This window comes from Lepidochelys olivacea (assembly GCF_965140295.1).
Source record: "Lepidochelys olivacea isolate rLepOli2 genome assembly, chromosome: 2".
In the NCBI taxonomy this organism is placed as follows: domain Eukaryota; kingdom Metazoa; phylum Chordata; order Testudines; family Cheloniidae; genus Lepidochelys; species Lepidochelys olivacea.
The window spans coordinates 108,504,650-108,518,735 of NC_140412.1; the positions used below are offsets into that span (position 1 = coordinate 108,504,650).

A 14,086-nucleotide genomic window follows, 5' to 3' on the forward strand; every position below is an offset into this window, starting at 1 on the left:
CATTGTGCTTAGGAGTAGTTGTCTAGGACCTCCCTTGAGTGCAGGGGGCTGTATTTATCCCAAACCCTTGCATGGGGAGCATACAGGGGAAAAGCTCTAAGTGCATTCCTTCCCAACCCCCACTTCAACAACAACAATAATAATTCCTAGCTCTTATATTGTGATTTTTATCGGCAGATCTCAATGCATATGCCATGCTTGTTTAAGGACAAGAATTATTTTTTCTAAGAGGTAAGAAATGCATATTTTATCAAAACAACCTTAACTGTTTTTATCAAAACAACCTTAATGATTTTCTTTCTGTTGTTCTTCTACCTTATGTTTTCAGAAAACAAAACAGCTATTTTGGACAGTACAAGGAGAAAAACATTTTTCTATTCATGCTTAATTTCTTCTACATCCTATTTACATTTTCCCAGGGCACAGATGGTAGTGCATTCTTGGAACACATTCCATCTTGTGTTTTTGGAAGATTCCCCTATTCAAGATTACAGTGCTCTGAGGCATCTACTAGTTGTTATTGTTCTTTCCCTCCCCGAAATAGTGTGGTTATTGGGTTGGGTTTTGCCAAGCTGTTAATATTTTCCCTCTCTCTGGTTACAAACAAAACAAGGCCCAATGTTTGCAGAAGTAGCTAATTAGGTCTTTGGAACAAGAAGCACTTAAAATCCCAGGTGCCACTCATACACCAGGGAAGGCAGTGCACACTGAAGAAGTGGAAAAAGACATGATACCCAAACCATCATGTCAGCAGTAGGAAAGTAACCTGCACTTTCCAGCTAATACAGGGGTAGGCAAACTATGGCCTGGGGGCCACATCTGGCCAGTCAGACATTTTAATCCCTCCCTCAAGCTCCTGCCAGGGAGCAGGGTCCAGGGCTTGCCCCGCTCCGGCACTTCAGCCACGGAGTGGGGTCGTGGGCTTGCCCCACTCCGCATGGCTCCTGGAAGCAGTGGCATGTCCGCCCTCTGGCTTCTACATGTAGGGGCAGCCAGGGGCTCCGCACGCTGCCTCTGCACCAAGCACCGCCTCTGCAGCTCCCATTAGCCGGGAACTGCAGCCAATGGGAGCTGCCTAACCACGCCTCCGCGTAGGAGCCTGAAGGGAGAGCTGCTTCCAGGAGCTGCTTGAGGTAAGCACCACCTGGAGCCTGACCCTCTCACACGCCCCAACCCCCTGCCCCAGCCCCGATCCCCCTCCCACCTTCTGAACCCCTCGGTCCCAACCTGGAGCATCCTCCTGAACCCCCAGCCCCACCCCAGAGTCTGCACCCCCAGCCAGAGCCGCACCCCCTCCCAACTCCCAATTTTGTGAGCTTTCATGGCCCACCATACAATTTCCATACTAGATGTGGCTCTCGGGCCAAAAAGTTTGCCCACCCCTGAGCTAATATCATGCACATGATAGAAGCAGTTACAGATCTGACTGGAAGGAAGGTGCTAAAGAGGAAATGGAAGAAAAACAAACAGAAAATATACTTTTCTGCTTTTTCAGATGCTGGGGCAGGTTCTTCAAGATATTTGAAATAGCAGGGTGTCAAAGCGCTCTACGATAGCCTAAATCTTTCAGGAAGTGACTAATGCTTAAGTTTTTCTATACTATTGCTAGATGCGCAGTGATGTATAAAATCAGACTAATGTATATGTATAATAGCAGAGAACAGAGAGCTATTCTGTTGGTAAACACATTAGTGAGAACTTCATGTTTGTGCTAAGGAGGAAGGTAAGAGGCACAGAGTTCCAGTTGTTACTTTCTGGGCGAAATAAATTATTGTAGCCTTGTTAAAAGTAAGTGGTAGAGCTTTTTTGTTTGTTTGTAGTTATGTATTTTCCGTAAACAGAACAATGGGATTAGAACATTTCTTACAGAAATTGATGGAGAAGCCATTAGAACCTGCAACTTTATCAGATTGGTGCTATTTAATAGCTTCTTGGATTTTATTCAAAATTATGGCATTCTGAAAAGTGTATGGTATATTTTCTGTTAGTAAGGGGGAATTTTAACTCCTGTAGGAACCCCTTGGTGTCAGTAGGACTCTGCTTCACTTCAGGAATATTCAGCTGCTTATAGAAATTCAGGCTAATTTTATTAGTAAATTGGTAACTAGTTTTACCTAATATCCTATCTTGATTGTTGCTATAAATCTTCTGATGTTGAGCAGTATATGAATTGCTAGCTAATTTACCAGATTTGTTGGTAACCTTGAAGGACAGCTGTTTCTTATGTTATAAGGTATCTTTTTGCTTTTTCAGATAAAAGAAGGTCCAGTTCATTTTTTAATATGGGTTACCTGTTGCAAGAGTTTAAGGTGAGAGTATTAAATGTTGATTTACTACAGCTCTTTTAATGGTTTTTCTACTTTGTCTTTTGGGAATACATCTTGATTTGAAAGGCAAGGGCTATTATAATACTAAGCAGGTAAGTGTCATACGGTGACTTTAGGGATGTGGGAAAGCCTCTTTAATTTAAAAAATAAAGCTCAGTTTGAAAGGCCTTGTTTTTAAAATTAGGCCCAAAGTCTCTGATTTAAATAAATCAAGCATATGCAAATAGTGGTTTCAGAAGTATAAATGAGTTGGTACTCATGTCAGAAGATATTATTTACCTTTACTCTTGGTTCATTAACTTTTGAGACCTACTTGGGACAAGTATAACCAAATAGCTCTCACAGAACTCCATTTTACCAGAGGAGTAAACAATCCCAAGCTAAAAGTGGATGACTTTCTTAAGTTATCAATTTAACAAGAGTTACCTTAAGATGACACCTTTTCCTATCCCCCACCCCTTCTTCTTTGCTAATTAAGTCAGACTGTGTATTTGTCAAGCTGAAGCTCTCTCATTAGTCTCTTTTCTTTTGGACATGTTAGACTTATTCTACAGTGCTAAAACAGAGGTCCTTGCAAAATACCTACACAAAGTTACTTGTCATGTAGAAATTGAAAGGTGCAATGGGAAGAATATATTGTATTATTACTTTTAATCAGATAAAGGCGTAATGATGATTGAGAGAATACACTACTGAAGTCCGTCATACTGCTTAATGCACTATGGGAATGCACTCCTGAAACTACTGGAATAAGGGCATTACAAGTATCTATACAAAACAGAAGTAGAACAGAATCACTGTAGAGGCAAGAATGATGATTTTCACAACTAAATTGTAAACAAGATGGTCACTTATATATTATAATTAGCATGATCTTTGCTTATAAGGCTAATGTATGAAAACATAGATATACGACTGTAAATCACTGGTTTTCCAAAGCAGAGTAATGAATTTTCAATGCAAAGTAGTGAACTACCTTACAACAATTATGAAAAAGGAAATTGAAGGAGAATTCCTATATAAAATAATTCTTTTCCCCCTCCTGCAGCTTTCGCTGACCAGCATTCTGTGAATGAATTTTTTAAATGCAGCACTAGAGAGACTTTTCACGGTAAGAAAGCTTTACTACCTGTGGAAATGGGAAGTACTGATTGGCAAATGAGTTGATAGTATAAACATTCAGGCTTTTTGTTTGGCATCTATATATGCTGAAACATACGGAGGGTATTTTCTGGTAAGCAAACTAAGATGAGATTTTTCTAGTCATTTTGCTCTCAGTTCGCAATTTTGTGTGTCTCTTTTGAATATACCCAGGGTGGCTCTGCTGTGTGAAATTTACAGAAGATAGCACAGAGCTGATGATGCAGAGATGAGAAGTTTTTGGCATAGAAATATAGAGATTAAAGCCAAAAACTTGAGAGCCTAAAAAGCTCGACACATAAATCTATATTTGAGCATCTGAATAAATTCTCAGGGGTGCTGCCACAAGTACGCCTCATTTTTTTTTGTTGATACAGACTTACACGGCTACCACTCTGAAACAAAAATCAGTGAGGGCTGTAGTTACTCAGCACAACTGAAAATTAGAACATTTAGGCTTGGTCTACACTACGAGTTGAGGTCGAATTTAGCAGCGTTAGATCGATTTAACCCTGCACCCGTCCACACGACGAAGCCATTTTTGTCGACTTAAAGGGCACTTAAAATCGATTTCTGTACTCCTCCCCGACGAGGGGATTAGCGCTGAAATCGACATTGCCAGGTCGAATTTTGGGTAGTGTGGACGCAATTCGATGGTATTGGCCTCCGGGAGCTATCCCAGAGTGCTCCACTGTGACCGCTCTGGAAAGCACTTTCAACTCCAATCCACTAGCCAGATACACGGGAAAAGCTCTGGGAACTTTTGAATTTCATTTCCTGTTTGGCCAGCATGGCGAGCTCATCAGCACAGGTGACCAGGCAGTCCCAGAATCGCAAAAGAGCTCCCGCATGGACCGAACGGGAGGTACTGGATCTGACTGCTGTATGGGGAGACAAATCCGTGCTATCAGAACTCCGTTCCAAAAGATGAAATGCCAAAATATTTGCAAAAATCTCCAAGGGCATGATGGACAGAGGCTATAACAGGGACTCGCAGCAGTACTGCATGAAAATTAAGGAGCTCACGCAAGCCTACCAAAAAACCAAACAGCTGCTCCAGGTCAGAGCCCCAGACATGCCGCTTCTATGATGAGCTTCATGCCATTCTAGGGGGGGGCCCTACCACTACCCCACCCCTGTCCATGGACACCTGCAAGGGGGGAGTCTCATGCATCAGGGATGAGGAGGATAGCGCACAGCAGGCAAGCGGAGAAAGTGTTCTCCCCAACAACCAGAAACTGTTTATCTCCCTGGAGCAAATACCCTCCCAAAGCGGGCTCCCAGACCATGAAGCTGGAGAAGGCACCTCTGGTGAGTGTATCTTTGTAAATATAATACATGGTTTAAAAGCAAGTGTGTTTAATGATTAATTTGCCCTGAAGACTTGGGATGCATTCGCAGCCAATACAGCTACTGGAAAAGTCTGTTAATGTGTTTGGGAATGGAGCGGAAATCCTCCTGGGACATCTCCGTGAAGCTCTCCTGGATGCACTCCCAAAGCCTTTGCAAAAGGTTTCTGGGGAGGGCAGCCTTATTCTGTCCTCCACGGTAGGACACTTTACCATGCCAGGCCAGTAGCACGTAGTTTGGAATAATTGCATAACAAAGCAGGGCAGCATATGGTCCCGGTGTTTGCTGGCATTTAAGCAACATCCGTTCTTTATCTCTCTGTGTTATCCTCAGGAGAGTGATCATCCCAGAGAATTGGTTGGTGGGGGGTTTAGTTGGGTTTGTGCTGCATGTTAACCCTAAAACTGCAGTCCCTCCTTTTAAATGGCCAACCCAATGGGTGCTTGGTTTGGGAAAGGAGAGCGCTGCTGTTTGAAACCATTCCCACATGTTATGAAGGCTGAAGAAGCCAAAAGACTGTGGCTTACCATGGCTGCTTGCAAGCCGAATTTTGTTGCCCAGCCCTGCATGTGTGATCTCTCATACCAAACCGGCAGGCCCTCAATATAAGAGGCAAAATGCGACCTTGTCCCGAAAGCACATATGCTATGTAATATTAACAGCTTGGTTCACCGTGAAAGAGTCTACCCATTGTTCTCTAAAATGTGTCTTTCTAAATACTACTCTCCCTTTTTTCCTCCCGCTACTGCAAATGTTTCAACACCCCCCCATCATCTCCGTCCCAGAGGCTAGCATAGATAACGAGGCAAAAACACCGCACTTGCGATGAAATGTTCTCTGAGCTCATGCAGTCCTCCCGCACTGAAAGAGCTCAGCAGAATGCATGGAGGCAGGCAGTGGCAAAGCAGAAAATGAACGCGAGGACAGGAGGGACGAGCAAGATGAGAGGTGGTGGCAGCATGATGAGAGGAGGCAGGAGGCAATGCTGAGGCTATTGGAGGATCAAACTGATATGCTCCGGCATCTGGTGGAGCTGCAGGAAAGGCAGCAGGAGCACAGATCCCCCACTGCAGCCCCTGTGTAACTGCCCACCCTCCTCCCCAAGTTCCATAGCCTCCTCACCCAGACACCCAACCACTCCACCCCAGAGGACTGGTTGCAGAGCAACAGAAGGCTGGCATTCAATAAGTTTTAAAGTGCAGTGTGGCCTTGTCCTTCCCTCCTCCCGTCATCCACCACCCCACCCGCTGCTTACCTCCTTCCCCACCCCTCCCGGGCTCCTTGCCAGTTATCCCCTATTTGTGTGATTAAGAATGCATGAATTTGAAACAACAATGATTTTATTGCCTCTGCAAGCGGTGATCAAAGGGGAGAGGGCGGTTGGCTTACAGGGAAGTAGAGTGAACCAAGGGGGCGGGTTTTCATCAAGAAGAAACAAACAGAACTGTCACACCGTAACCTGGCCAGTCATGAAACTGGTTTTCAAAGCTGCTCTGATGAGCAGCGTGCCCTGCTGTGCTCTTCTAACTGCCCTGGTGTCTGGCTGCGCATAATCAGTGGCCAGGCGATTTGCCTCAACCTCCCACCCCGCCATAAACATCTCCCCTTTACTCTCACAGACATTGTGGAGCACACAGCAAGCAGCAATAACAATGGGAATATTGGTTTCGCTGAAGTCTAACCGAGTCAGTAAACTGCGCCAGTGCGCTTTTAAACGTCCAAATGCACATTCTACCACCATTCTGCACTTGCTCAGCCTATAGTTAAACAGCTCCTTACTACTGTCCAGGTTGCCTGTGTATGGCTTCATGGGCCATGGCATTAAGGGGTAGGCTGGGTCCCTAAGGATAACTATAGGCATTTCAACATCCCCAACGGTTATTTTCTGGTCTGGAAAGTAAGTCCCTTCCTGCAGCTGTTCAAACAGACCAAAGTTCCTGAAGATGCGAGTGTCATGTACCTTTCCCGGCCATCCCATGTTGATGTCAGTGAAATGTCCCTTGTGATCCACCAGTGCTTGCAGCACCATTGAAAAGTACCCCTTGCGGTTTATGTTCTGGCTGCCAATGTGGTCCGATCCCAAGATAGGGATATGGGTTCCGTCTATTGCCCCACCACAGTTAGGGAATCCCATTGCAGTAAAGCCATCCACTATGACCTGCACATTTCCCAGAGTCACTACCCTTGATATCAGCAGCTTAGTTATTGTGTTGGCTACTTGGATCACAGCAGCCCCCACAGTAGATTTGCCCACTCCAAATTGATTCCCAATCGACCGGTAGCTGTCTGGCGTTGCAAGCTTCCACAGGGCTATCGCCACTCGCTGTGAACTGTGAGGGCTGCTCTCATCTTGGGATTCTTGCACTTAGGGCAGGGGAAAGCAAGTCACAAAGTTCCATGAAAGTGCCCTTAAAGTTTCACAGCCACTGGGAATCATCCCAGACCTGCAACACTATGCGGTCCCACCAGGCTGTGCTTGTTTCCTGGGCCCAGAATCGGCGTTCCACGGCATGAGCCTGCCCCACTGCCACCAGAATGTCCAAATTGCTGGGGGCCGTGCTTTGAGAGAAGTCTGTGTCCATGTCCTGATCACTCTCGTCACCACGTTGCCGTCACCTCCTCGCCTGCTTTTGCAGGTTCTGGTTCTGCACATACTGCAGGATAATGCGCGCGGTGTTTACAATTCTCATAACTGCCGCGGTGATCTGAGCGGGCTCCATGCTTGCCATGGTATGGCGTCTGCAGGAGAGCAGAGTTGCAGCGGAAACGGTGGCTCACGACGGATGCCAAGAGAATAAATATTTATAGAGAACGACGAGAGGACCTGTGAGGTGGAGTCATGAGAGCAGGAGAGCAGAGTGGCAGCAGAAGCGGTGGAGGACGACTGTTAGCACCGCGCACATTTCCTGAGGCAGAACACACGCCAGACAACATGGAGAAATTCACTAGTGAGGCAATAGCAGCAGAGCAGAATTGCAGTGGAAGCGGTGTATGACTATGGTTAGCAGTCCTACTGCACCGTCTATTGCCAGCAGTACCCAGGACAAAACAGTGTCGGTGAGCTGTACTGAGTGGGCTGCACGCTTGCCGTGGTATGGTGTCTGCGTGTAAAAAAGGCGTGAAATGATTGTCTGCCATTGCTTTCATGGAGGGAGGGGTGACTGACGACATGTACCCAAAACCACCCGCGACAATGTTTTTGCCCCATCAGGCATTGGGAGCTAAACCCAGAATTCCAATGGGCGGCGGAGACTGCAGGAACTGTGGGATAGCTACCCACAGTGCATTGCTCTGTAAGTTGATGCTAGCCACGGTAGTGAGGACACACTCCGCCGACTTAATGCGCTTAGTGTGGACATATGCAATTGACTGTATAAAATCGATTTCTAAAGATCGACTTCTATAATATCAACCTAATTTCGTAGTGTAGACATACCCTTAGTTAGGTGCCTGTGGGCCTAATCTTGTTTACACTTACACCTTTGAGGATCTGTGTGCTTTAAAGGAGTCCCATTGAAATTAGGGGACTTGTCACATGAATAATTGCTCATGGGCAGAACTGTTTGCAGGATCAGGGACTAAATAGAAATTTAGGTGCCTAACTTTAGGTAGCCAAGCTTGACAATTTTGGCATTTTTGCGTTAGACTGTGAATATTCTAGGTGAGATATTTAGGTAGTGATGAGGTGTGAAAACCATTTCTATTACTACTATATGTAATAAAATGTAAGAGGTTTTTTTTTATTTGATCAATAATAAAAATAAAACCTAGAATTTTATTTTGCAATCTTTTTATAATGAAAAAGTCATAAACCAGTACAGAGCAGGTTAATCAATTAGAAGGACAGGAGAGTTTTGGGCACCAATATATATTTTTACAAGATGGGGGGGGGGGTGGAAATAGAGAGATAAATAAAGAATACTGAACAAAAATAGACTGTACTACACTGAGGTATATTCTGATTTATAGTTTCAAATTGCAGTATGAGGAGCTTTAAGTAGAAAAGCCACTGGTCAGGGCTGGTGGTAGGAGTAGGCTAGTGCATGGAGATTGGTGCAGCCTATCAGGGCCCCTAATATCAGAGTTTGCTATAATAATAGTAAAGTAAATAATAAATAAGCAAGTTCCACTATATAAACACCTTCCATATAGTCACAAAATGGCTGACTTGCGAGGGAGATATAGTTGTTGTCAAATGAATATATCTGATGATACGGGTATAAATTGGTAACTCTCTTCTAGGTGTGTGGTCCACCTGCTGGTGGGAGTCAAAGCACTCTCTTCTTTCCTCCCCACCTCTGCCTCCGACTTCCCTCTGGCATGTTGCCCAGTTTTCTTATGAATGATCTCATTACAAGAGAAATAACCAGATGTCTCAGCAGGATTATTTTCATAATGCTACCACAGTCTATGCTTACCCACGGTCATCATGCTTGCCTTTACATTATAGTATTTGTTTTTCTTTTTTTTTTGGACTTCAACTGAATGTGCTACCCTTCTGTATTAGATTTTTACTTAAAAAACAAAGGCTATTGCAAATAATTGAGAGGTTCACCTCCAATTTTCTGAGCCCTGCTTCGAGTCCACCTACCTTAACTTCTAGCTTTTCAACAGCTCTCAGAAATGTTTACAACACCCTTAAGGGCTCCCAGGGTTGGAACCAGAATTTTGAAGGTAGGTATTTGTTGGCAGCCTAGCAAACCAGAGTTTGTCCACCTTATCCTCACACCTTGCTGGAGCCCATCTCTTCAGAAGCTCTGCCCCCTCCCTTCAGGAGACTGAGGTCTGACTCCTGCCTGAGCTGGGTCTACTGCTTCAGACCCAAATTCAGCAAAGCACTGAAGCACGTGCTTAACTCCCATTGAAATCAATAGGATTTCAACATGTGGTTAAGTGCTGTGCAGAATTGGTGCATCAGAGCTGTCTGTCAGACTCTATTCCTACTGTGCAACTCTCATCTCTCTCTCTGATGTTAGCTCCCAGAAGAGATTTTGACCCTAATCTGATGGTGCTATGGCTGCACTACTCTGCCCAGGCTAGACACCAAACATTTCACTTTTAGAACTCCAGCATCGCCCTTGTGAACAAGTGAACACCAATAAAGGTATTTTTGGGGTCTTTACTGCTAGCATGATATGCAAACCCACCCAAGTTAGGTGCAGCTAGAAAACCATTGCAAAGTTTGATAGTGCAGTACAGTCTGTGAGAGTAAGTAGCTAATACCTCATAGTCAGCATGCAATATCTGTGCCCCTTAGCACAAGGGATGTACCTGATCGAGAAAGTGAAGTAAGAGCATAAGTGACCACTGAGACTCTCAAAGTCTCAGGAATCATTCTCAGCTTTTTATTGGAAGGTGGCTTGTAGAAGGGATGTGACCTCCTGATTTTTCCTGGATTGGCTTACCTCATCTTATTATAATACTATGAAAATTAAATTAAAAAATTCTCATGTGCACAGTCAAATCCCTTTGCTGCTGAAATTTGAAATAAATGATTCCCTCACCAGATGTTTAAAAACAATTATATCCATTCAGTGTTCAAAAGATATTACTCTTGAGGGAATTCTGCACCACTGAACATGTGCAGAATTCATGCCCCTGCAGAATAATACATTCTTCTGGGGAGGCACTGCAATTACAACACCCACCCACCTTCTGTGGCACCAGAAGAGAGGGTAGCTGGCTCAGGGCTGCCGCAGCCAGCTGTGGAGAGGGAGGAGAGGCTGCTTTCCTCACAGCGCCCTGTCTGCAGGGTCACGTGAGGAGGCACAGAATATGATGGGGACAGATTGTGCAGGGCACATGGGGCTGCTGGAAGGGTCACAGACTGGGGTACAGAAGGGCTAGTGGGGGGGACAGACTGCAGAGGGGCACAGGAACTAGTGGGGTAACAGCACTGAGCCAGAGGCTGAATGGGAATGAGGCGTGCAGGGGGGGAGGGAGGTGGCTGAGTGGGGGAGCAGGCCATGTGGGGAGGGAGAGGGTGCATTGACACACAGGGACAGAGGCAGATGTGCCTGACTGAATAGGAGAGGCTAGGGGTCAGCCAGGGTCTGCATGGGGGAGGCTCCCAAACTCCCTAACACCCCGCCCCCTCCCCCCAAAAAAACTCTGTTCCATATTTCGACCACTCACACCCAACCACCCTCCAGGTTCACTCTCAGGTTTCTGCCCAGCAATTACTTCCCTCTCCTTCAACTCCTCCATTAGCCCTGATTCCCCCAAGCCTTTTCACTGTTTCTGAGGGGTAAGGAAAAATAAGTTTCTGTACTGTAGTTTAAATGAATTATTACTCCAAGTTCTGTATTAATATGCCTAGTAAGGAATCTATATGTAAAAAAACATTTCCTGAATCTTTTTTGATGTCGGTATTGTTACAGACATACCTGCTGATAGGTATTTTGAAATAAATTAACAAAACAATTGAAACTGGCATAATTATATAGTGTTATTTTGACAAATAATATTTGCAGAATTTTAAAATATTGTACGCTGAATTTAATTTTTTGGCAGAATTCCCTTAGCAGTAAGATGTGTGGCTAAGTACCTCATCTTGCAGCCTAAAATATCTGAGGCAATATATATTTGTCACTTGAAAAAAGACTAACTATGCATTTCCTTCTCTCCATGTCTTCGCTTCCTCCACACCAGTTGTAACGTTTGGGCCTTCAGCCAAGTTCCCAAAGTGTTCCCTGAACCTTTGGCCTGATACTCAAACATTGCAGCTCCAATATTGCTGCTATCACTGGACCAAGCCATTTCACCTCTTAGAGCTCTGAGGTGGCAGCAGTACTGAAAATAAATCACCATTTAAAAAAAACCCCAAGTTGTAGCTTATTAGAGAAGTAGGAGCCTATCTTTAAAAGACTGAAGGCTGTATCAATATTGCTATGAAAGGGCATGCTAAGTGATACTAGGAGTGAAGCTCCTTTGCAGGGTACTCTCAAACCAGAAAACAGTTCAAACTTTAAGAATGGAATTAATTGTCCACAAAAGGGGCATAATGGGCTTGAAAGAAGACTGGGATGGGAACATGAAGATATAACAAAAAGATTAAAAAGGCTGGAGGAATGAGCACCGCACTGGGAATCTGGAAGTCCTAAATTCTAATTCCAGCCTTGACACTAACTAAATTGTTAAGCTTTTGGGAAATTTTTTCCACTTCTCTCAGGTTGCTCATCTATTTTTTGTGAAGTGTGGGTGAGGCAATAATATTACTAATTTACCTATCTCACAGGAATGTTGTAAGGATTAATTAGCTAATTTGTTACAATGTTTCAACATGTAAGACACTAAGTGCCTCATTCTCAGGCTGATTTATACCATCTCGGTAGTGCTAAGGGCCCTTTAGCACTGCCAGAGAAGCGTAAAGTGGCATTAGAGTAAATAAGAATCTGGCCCTAAATATGCTAGGTATTATTATCTGAGATGAAATGAGCAAAACCACTCCTCTTGTTGGTATCAGCACAGCAGCTCAAGTACCAGAAAACACAGATCCCAAACTTTAAATTACATACTGCTAATAGAAAATCTATTCTTAAATGAAATAAGAACATGGGTTGATCAGACAATATATGCATACTCTGTGCTGAGCCATTCTGCTATGCTTCAGCACATCCAAGGTGTACCTATATTGGCTGTTTAATGTACACCCTGTGGTGTGTTATTGCCTACCTAAGGCTGAATACTGCATGACCTTGTTGTTTCTGTTAATTATGTTTTCTCTTCTGGGAAAGTACGTTTACTCATTCTGTATTGTGCCAAACCACATAATCCGAAAAGGACTATTGTGGCTCCAGTTGGAAAGACCTCACTTGGCTTCAGCCATCACTGGGAAAGCGCTATATTCTTTTATTATTTTAACTGGCCAAATGCCCTTTTTTTCCCCACATTAGCAACCTCCCTATGGTGCTTGTAACCTTGATATTATTTTCACTTTTACGCTAAATTTCACCAGATGAAAGACACAAACCCTCCAATTTCAAAAGAAAAAAAGAGCATGTTTTGTTAACTCCATATTTCAGAAACAAAGCCTGTGAAAATTATAACCTATGTCTGCTGGCTGCAATTGTGTTCAGTAAAGCCATCTTGCCAGCTGTTCTCATTGGCAAAAGGAAACATAATATTTTGGTATCTTTAATTTGTCCATTCCAGAGGAGAGTTTTGCTTGTGTCATCATTTAAACCATACATGCTAACATCAGTCTGGCAAACGCAGCACTTTATGCAGACTCAGTTTTGGACAGTAGCACTATGATGTTGCAATAAAGCAGTTTTAGAATATTAAATCCAACTTAAATTGTTTTCCTGAGTGTGGATTACTGCAAGTGTCCTGCATGGCTCTGCTGGAAAAATGTTTTGTATTCTAATGAAAATCCTAAAGTAGATGTGAAAACAAACATGCATGTCTTAGGGCCTGATCCTGCCTTCGTTGGGAGCTGAGGGTGCTCATTATCTGTAAGGACTGAGCCTTTAGTGACGTGCCTTTTATTGTGATCTTGAATGATGTTCAGTGCCCACAGCTCCACCTGAGGCGACCAGCAAACAGCAACTCTTACTGTCAGGCCTTAGAGAGAAACAAGTATGGTGGTGTGGCTTGTGCATAGAACTCAGGGGCAGGAAACCTGGAGTTCCAGGAGCTGTCAAGCCATTATTTAATAAAATCACACAGCAAATAAGAAAAAGACCATTTAAGTGTATTTATTCTGAAGGTAGGACGACAGGATTTACAATATGCATATGCCCTTCTGTTGCCTGATTTGTTGAGCTTTTATTTATTCTGACTGTGTTGATTATTTAGAGGGACTAAATTCTCCACTAATTCTTGTGGAGACCTAGAGGTGGGAAGACAGGTGGTAGTTCATGGGGTCCTAGCCTGTGTCTGGCATGCCAAGAAAGTCCAATAGTCAAGGTCTACCAGTCACGTGGTGGTTGGGCCTGATGGCTCTCATGAATATTCACAGCCAAGCTTCTCTGACAGGGCTAGCTGAAGAGGTCTGCTCCCTTTTTCAGTCAGCCATCACTGAGCCGGGCTCTTCCTCTTATTTCCTCTCTTCAGGCTCTCCCAAAGAAGGCAGGGTAAGGCTGATTGCAGCCACAGCCTCACATTAACCCCTTCAGGCCCAGTTTGGGGTTAATACACCCCATCACACTTTTCAGGTCAGCTCTGCACTGAAGTCTTAAGAAAAAGATTGAGTCTGCAGGTTTTTTTAGTTCCTTGCAGCTTTTAAGGATTGTGCCTTATCCGTTAAAAAATAAAATAGGAAATTT

The 14,086-nt window shown here is 44.1% G+C and overlaps 2 long non-coding RNA genes across 3 annotated transcripts in view; one reads left to right on the forward strand and one right to left on the reverse strand.

The window, feature by feature from the left end:
* Positions 1 to 14,086, forward strand: part of LOC311516175 — a 124,669-nt gene that overhangs the window by 61,388 nt on the left and 49,195 nt on the right. Inside the window, exons 10-13 of one of the 2 annotated variants that reach the window (XR_014710354.1) lie at positions 178 to 231; positions 2,254 to 2,309; positions 3,376 to 3,438; positions 4,257 to 4,778. This is a non-coding gene — a long non-coding RNA (uncharacterized lncRNA). The remainder of the gene's footprint in view (positions 1 to 177; positions 232 to 2,253; positions 2,310 to 3,375; positions 3,439 to 4,256; positions 4,779 to 14,086) is intronic. The other variant, XR_014710353.1, reaches the window with a different exon arrangement.
* LOC311516176 overlaps positions 1 to 14,086 on the reverse strand; it is a 140,195-nt gene that overhangs the window by 14,277 nt on the left and 111,832 nt on the right. The window lies entirely within an intron of this gene.